General features: G+C 35.5%; 1 long non-coding RNA gene across 1 annotated transcript; it reads left to right on the forward strand.

The window, feature by feature from the left end:
• Window positions 1-359: 359 nt before the first annotated feature.
• On the forward strand, window positions 360-6,545 carry LOC113830882. Its single transcript, XR_003488339.1, has 2 exons — window positions 360-765; window positions 4,721-6,545. It is a non-coding gene; the product is annotated as an uncharacterized LOC113830882 (long non-coding RNA).
• The last annotated feature ends 1,451 nt before the right edge of the window (window positions 6,546-7,996 follow it).

Consider the following 7,996-nt stretch of genomic DNA (forward strand, 5'->3'; position numbering starts at 1 on the left):
TTGGTTCCTAGACTGATAGCTGGGAAACCAGCATGGGACTGATCCAGACCCCATGAACATGGGTGACAGTGAGGAGACCTTGGAAATATATGGGGTCTTTTGTAGTAGATCAGTACTTATTCCTAGACTAGGAAGTCTTTGGGAGCCCATTCCCCATAGAGGGATACTCCCTGAGCCTAGACACATGGAGTGGGCCTAGGTCCTATCCCAAAAGATATGACAGACTCTGAAGACCCCCTATGGAAGGCTTTACCCTGCCTGGGGATCAGAAAGGGTATGGGATAGGTAGGGTGTTAGTTTGGGGGACAGGGGAGAAGGAGAGGCATAGGGTACTGGGATTGACATGTAAAATAATCTTGTTTATAATTTAAATGAAATATGGGGAGAATGAAATAAAAGAAAACCTCTCTTAGCAACAACAAAAAAAGCTGTAGTGTAGCCTGTTGAGTTACAGTTTACCCTCTGATCCATTCATCTTTAATTACATGTATTCATTGTTGAGAGTCATTGGTCTAGCTTGAGGTCTTGGCCATCTGCTATACCACCAATAATACGATATCACTGGGGCTTCTTCTGAATGACCTGTTGTTGTCTTGTGTTGTGGAGATCCTTCTGTTTTGGATCTGTAGGTTTGTCCCTGTCACAGGCTCCAACATTTCATAGATGAGCAGGATGTTGAGGTGGACCAATTCATAGCCCTGGTTTTGGGTTGAGTGGTAACTGGATTGGTCAGACCAATAGACTTTCCTTATCAGCACTACCAAGGTGAGTTCTGCAATACTGCCTCTTATAGCTTTCCCAGTGCAGCTAGTGGCAAAGAGCCATACCACTTCTCCTGCTCTCAGGTCCTCATATTCAGGTCACTCACACTCACCATCAAAGCCAACTCTACTGTTATAAACTTTATAAATTAGTTATTGTTTTCCCCTTTGTCACATTATTATCATAATATTATATTATTTTTGAGTATATAGAGAGTAATTATGAAAATTTCCTGGAAGTAATTCTTATAATTTCTTTGCTTAATTTAAAAATGTATTTGACATAGAACACCAGCACAAGGAAATCTAGGATGAGTTTGAGCTACCCCTTTTTACATATTCCCCCAATCTTTTTATTTTATTTAAGATTTCCAGAAAGATAGAAATATATTATTTTTAAATATTTATTTGAAGTTAAGTCAGTCTATTATATGTGTTGGAAGTTCTTTTGAAGCAATCATAAATAACTGAAACCAGATAATTAATTTAAATGGCCTTCAACAAACAAATGGATGATGAAATATGTTACATTTACAACATAGAATATTATTCACCTTTAGAGAAAAATTAAATAATGAATTTTGCAGGTAAGTGGATAGTACTACTAAAGAACCAGTATTTATCTCTACTGCATGAATGGGCTTTGGGAGCCCATTCCCTATGAAGAGATTCTCTTTCAGCCTAGATACACGGTTGCGGGGGGGGGGGTAGTGGTGGGTGGATAGTTCCTGCACCAAAGGAGTTGACAGACTTTGATGATCCCCCGTGGGAGGCCTCAGTCTTCCTGGGGAGTATATGGGGGGTGGGATGGGGGTTGCTGGAAGGAATTGGAGAACAGGAGGGAGAGGGAACTGGGATTGGTGTATAAAATAGGATTGTTTTTAATTTAAATAAAAATTAATTTTTAAAAAAGAACACAACAAAATAAAAAGCTCACTGATCAGCTGGAGTCTATAAGGCTCTTTCCCCCATTTATGATATCCAATTTAAAAAAAAACACAAGAGTTTTTAAAATCATAAACTCTGGTTACAAACCTTATCAAAATCTCAAGTCAACACATTACTCAATGTTTTGCACGCAAGACTAACAGCACATTGGGTTTCTCTGGTACAAGGAAGCTTCAGACTCTTCTGAACCGAAGTCCATCAGTTACTTGTGACTCTAGATAGCTAAAAGAATTAACAGATTAAGCAGGTAGATTAGAAAAGCAAAGAGAACTAGAAATGAGTATGATGATAATTAACAGTGAGTACTGAGCACTCAAGAGAGACAGTTCACATAGAAATGAAGAGAATGAAAACATTCTGTTCTGAGAAGAAAGGCCCCAGCATCATCTGGGATACAACAAAAGCAAAGTGGCAGGGGAGGATAGAGAGCTTGAGGAATGAAAGTAACACCTGAAGAGACAACACATATGACATTGCAGAATGTATGAAAATACTAATCCTCGATTCAGGGTGCCCAACAGAGCCCGAGGATAATAAGAAAGATGTTCACAAGACACCAGAGTAGGACCCTAACAGCAACCAGAGAGGACAGGTCAGTAGCTGACTGTCTACTGGGCTCCACATGCCAGGAGCTCCATCTCTATCAAACTACCTTCTCAAAAGAAAGGCAGGGTCATCATTTGCAGACAAATGTAAACTGAACGTTTATTGTAAAGACATGAAGTGTGCAATAAATGAGCCTTATTATAAGCCTTGTAAGGGATGAGATGGAGGAAGAAGAAAGAATGTGCTGACACCTTCAGTAAGCAACAGTGAACAGCAGGAAGTATAAGACCAGGGAGTCATTTACAGAGAGTTGACTACTGAAACCAGTAAATGCCAAATTTTAAACTTATCAAACTAAAAGCACCAGAGGCAGCATTCCAATAGGGGAAGAGGTCACAAAACATGAATTGCTGTTAAGTGAATTGGGAAGATCACACATGCCTCTTCTGACTACATCATCACAGAAACAATAAAAAAGTAGAAGGAGAAAATCCGCCAAAAGCCTAAATTACAAAAAGGCAGGAAAAGAAAGGGAGAAAGGGGATAAAATTAAGTAAACCAGGGCAGAGGAGGACAAAGTAAGCCCCACCACACCTTTAAAGTCACATAATTAAAAAAATGTTTATTATGAAGAGATTACCAAAGCAAGCTCCAGAAGCAGGAGCCAGGGCAGGACCACCTTCTTCACGCTCAGAGCAATCAAATACAACAGTGGGCCCCAAACACTGAAGTGTTTCCTGCAAGATACTTTTCCTCAACATTACACACCAGAAAGAGAAACATGTGGCATGTGTGTGGGAGGTGCTGGGAATCAGAACTCAGGTTCTCATAATTTTCCACACCAGGAGCTCTTACCTAGCTCACACTGGAATTCTCATGGAAAACAACTTCATGAACACTGGCTGTATGTGGGTCTTTTTAAAGGAATGTAGAAATAATTGCATATATCTATATATATCTATACACAACCATGTAGGGGTACCTGTAGCCACGCCTACTTAGGGGCTGGCTACAGGTCTGCCTGTCAGGGTGTGGTCAGGGTGAAGTAGTGTAAGAGTTTGAGTTGGCTGAGTTTCGCTTTCAGTTTTCACCCCTTTTGGCTTGCATACAGACTGATGCCACGCCAGCTGGCTAGGTCACTCTGTAAGTAAGGCTTTTCCCTATTAAATACCCTTATATTTCTACTTGGCTTCATATTGGTAATTTCCCACTTTACAACTGCCTCTAGATTGAATTATGATCCCAATCAAAAATGAGAATATGATCTGGAGAGACAGCTCAGCAGTTAAATGTGCATATCTCATTTTTCTCTTTTCTTATTCTTATTTTCTTTTTATAAAATTGGTATGGATGATTTGCCTTAGTATGTGTCTGTGCCACTTGCTTGCCTGGTGCCTGTGAATGGCAGAAGAGGCTTGGGGTCCCTAGAACTGGAACTGGAATTGTAAGCCACTGTGTGGTGCTGGGAATCTAATCCATATCCTCTGGAACAGCAGCCAGTGTTCTTAACCACTGAGACACCTTTACAGTCCACTGCATACTGTTCTTGTTGGATCCTCGAGTTTGTTTACTAGTATCACATCATGAAATTTATAATCAACTCTAACTCAAATTTTGGAGTATCTAATGCCTTCTTCTGGATACTGTACTCAAGTGAACATACCCATCCTCTCCAATTAAACGTAGAAATAAAATGTTAAAACAAAGAGAGCATTCTCATTCCTCCAAGTATCATATCAACACTTGAAAGAAGCAGCTTGTGTTCAATAAAAACTCATTCAACAACAACAACAAAATATATAGAGTTACATAACACAGACCCAGAAAGACAAATGCCTCAAGTTTTCTCTAACTGGTAGTTCCTAGATCGGTATCTTCAGAAGTAAATATATATTCTGCAGCAACTTTATAAAACAGGAAAGTAAAAAGGGACTGTTGTCTGTGTAGGGGTAGATAAACAATATATAGGGTAGAAAAATTTGTAAGTGATATGATGGGATAAAGGTTGCTCTAATTAGGGTATAGGAAAGAACAACACATAAGAAGGATGGCAAAAATAATAGAAAGCATATCTGAAAAAGACATAAGGAATCATGCTATTACCTATCTCCTTTCAAAAAACTATACTATCCATAAGTATATGTGTAAATATGCAAAGATAGTTAAAATGATTTTTTTCATCTAGATTAACAGTGTTCCTTCCAAGAGCCAAAGACCACCTAGTAAGAACCCTAACACCAGGCATGAGAAGCTCTCTTTTGAGTTGTTAGTCAGGGTAGTATGAGAGTCCAAAAACATACAGCCTATTGCTATTTCCCTTGGTTACCACCTCCCCACGAGGTGCTTTCTATTGTAAACCTAGCAAACTAATCAAAGATAGTATAGGCATGTGTATCTTGGAGGAAAATCTACAACCACCACTTCAGTAAAATATAGTAACTATACTCCTGTCCTTATTTCCACAGATAAAGAAGTCTCTTATCAAGGAGATGTCTCTTTCAACAGATGGAGACCAGTATGGCAAATCATATCCAATAAAAATAAAGTATTGTGTGATCAAGTCCCATTGGACATACCTATACTGTAACTCCTTCATTTAAGTTTCAGGAAACATTGCAAAAGGGGGAAACAGAAAAAGTGTAAGAGCCAGAGGATCAAGGAATTTTCTGTGCGACTGTGTTTTCTGGAATGTCAGAAGCCACACCCATAAAAAACTTATTAACATGACTGCCCAAACACAAGCTCAGCAAGGACAAGAGACTTAAAAAAATACATGGGAAAAAGCCCATGAGGCCCAACCCTATACAAAGAAGTACAAGCAACTAAGTGGTGCTGAAAGTGAGAGAAACAGTCTTCTCTAAAGAAGATCACACCAATTGGTTTTCCAATAACAAATGGTAAATCATGAAAATCCATATATAAGTAACATATACAGACTGAGAATGTTGTATTCATATAATATATATATATATATATATATATATATATATATATTTGTGTAATGACAATTATGAACACACATATATTATTACTTTTAATCCTTTATGCTTTCGACTCTTTGTGTATGATTATTTCTGATAGTCACAAACTCCTATATAAGATATCTGGGTAACTTAGTTCTTAAAGAATGAATTAACGAAAAATGAAGGATAAGATCTATAATTTAAGTTACTAATCATCTTCTATTTCAACTTCCAAGTTTGGATAGTTATAATAATTTTAGTTCTATAATTCATACTAATAGTAGTAATTTTCTTCTTGAATATCCCTTCAGAGATATTTTTTGGATATGAAGACACACATTTTTATATTTTTACAAAAACATAGTAATTACTCACTCTTCTAATATTCGCTTGTTTTCATTTAACACTGAACTGTGCATGTAATGCCATATATGCTTATGAATATCCCTCTCTATTTGCCTTAAGCTTTTCAATTTAAGAAATAATCACATCAGTATTTAATCAGACAGCTACTGATACACATCGAGGTTATTTACAATGTTTTGCTATCTGTAAAACTGTAACAATTATTAAACAAATATTTAGCAATGATTCCTTAAATCCTTCTATGGTAGCTTGCCTTCTCTGTTTTTAGCATGACTTCTTAGCTTTAGTTCTTTCTGATGAAGTACTTCTCATTTTCACCTAAGCTTCAACTCCACTGAAATTGGGACGACATCCCTTTTTTATGGCTCAGTATTTCGTTGTCTCATCATCCTCTTAGAAACTACCACCACAACAAAAATGATTTTCTGACTGGGGGAAGATGAAATCTCAAAGTGTTTTATTTTGCATTTTCCCGCAGACTAAGGACACTGAACATTTTAAAACCTAATTCACAACCACTTGTATTTTTTCTTTTGAAAACTCTGGTTCTGTGACACAATGTTTAACTAAGTTTTCTGTTTTCATATTTTGAGTTATTTATATATTCTATCCACCAGGCAACTATCAGATGTAAAGCTGTTAAACTTTTTTTTTTCGTCTATAGTAGGCTTCTTTACATGAATGATAGTTTCCTTTCCTCTACAGATGTATTTTAGTTGAAGGAGTTCTCATTTGTCTGTTGGTCTTAAATATTTTCATTTTCAATATTCTTATTGCTCTTAGATCATTTTAAAGGATAGGAACAAGGAATATTAGCTTTATAATACCACCAAAACTTTAAACCAAAAATAACAATTACTATAATTTGCAATACTACATATATGAAAATCCCATGTCTATTACATGCATTCTAGTTAATGACTGCTGATGCTCTAATAAATAAAAGAAGATAATGACTGTACCTTTGGATGTCCTTCTATTGCCTACCTTTTATTTTTTATTACACATACTCAATTACAGAACATATAATCTTCATAATTGATACATACCATGATAGCTGAAAAGTAATTGAATGAATAATAAAATATTGGAAACAAAGTTTCAGAATGGGCAAACTAAGATTTATAACTTTTTCTGTGAGTACTGCAAGAAAGAATGAAAGAGACAGGCAAAACGGAGAAATTTCTTATATGTGTTAAAGTAATGAGTAACCTCATTTCTGAGTCTCAGCTTGTTGCCCTAGACATTTAGTGATTTCCAAATAACTGTAGAAACTTAATATAAAAAGGACCAGTTCCAGACATCTCTCGTGTTATTAATGTTGGTTTTGTTTTCCTATATAGACTCTTAGGTCATCAAAGTCCTAGTTTCCTTCAATTCCTGGAAGATGGTGACAGATTCTTTGTGGTTTCTGTAGTATAAAACTTTCTTGTGAAATACAATGTCACCTACTTGCAACTAGAATGTTACTTATCAGTTTTGCTATAGATTTCCAAATTTGTGTATTTAATAAAAAGTCTATTATGTTTCCCAATTCTTTATTTTAATAACTAGATGTGTATATATGTGTGTGTCATGTATAAGGAACTGACATAGGGTATTAAAAGGAGATGAAATAAGCTCAATAAAGATGTCCTACATTCAAGAAGACTACAATTGGATAATATTTAATAAGATTAGGTGGGTCTAATCAAAGTCTGAAAAAAAGCTAGGATTGGATTTCCACATAATCACACAATTATGCAAATAAGTACATGAATATGCTAGTTATTTGCTCCCTATTAAATATTTTCATAATTTCCCACTAAGGGTAAGCACTAAGGGTAAACAGAAGGACAGGAAATGACTTCTTTATGCCCACAATAGTTGCTGTATTTCAGTATACTGTTCATTATAACTTATCCACTGCAAATTTCACCCACATAATTTAAAGTAAATGACAGACATTTATTATTCAGCATGAAACTGAAAAACACATACAAAAAAATCATTTATAGTAATACTATATAAGAACAATGTCTACAATACTAAACATGAAATGAATTGCATTTTTGTGTGATTAAATGTAACAAAGTTGCTCTCTCATTAAACTATATACATTTGTGAAAATATGATTTATTTTCTGATGACTATTACAAATACCATATCACATCTTTCAGAAGGGCAAAGGAATGTGGTTAGTAAAATTGTGTCTATAATTTTTCTTGTATTCATTCCTCAATTTATCCACTCATAATTTTTCCAACCATTGGTGAAGAACAATATCTCATTTACAATAATATTTCCTGAATAATATATATATATTATATAATATACACACATATATATTAAACTTGGTGTCTTTCTCAACAGATAACAGGCTCAGATTACTGGACATACAATTTGTCTCACAGCTATTGAAAAAACATAACA

The sequence above is a fragment of the Cricetulus griseus genome, chromosome X (assembly GCF_003668045.3).
Source record: "Cricetulus griseus strain 17A/GY chromosome X, alternate assembly CriGri-PICRH-1.0, whole genome shotgun sequence".
Lineage (NCBI taxonomy): Eukaryota > Metazoa > Chordata > Mammalia > Rodentia > Cricetidae > Cricetulus > Cricetulus griseus.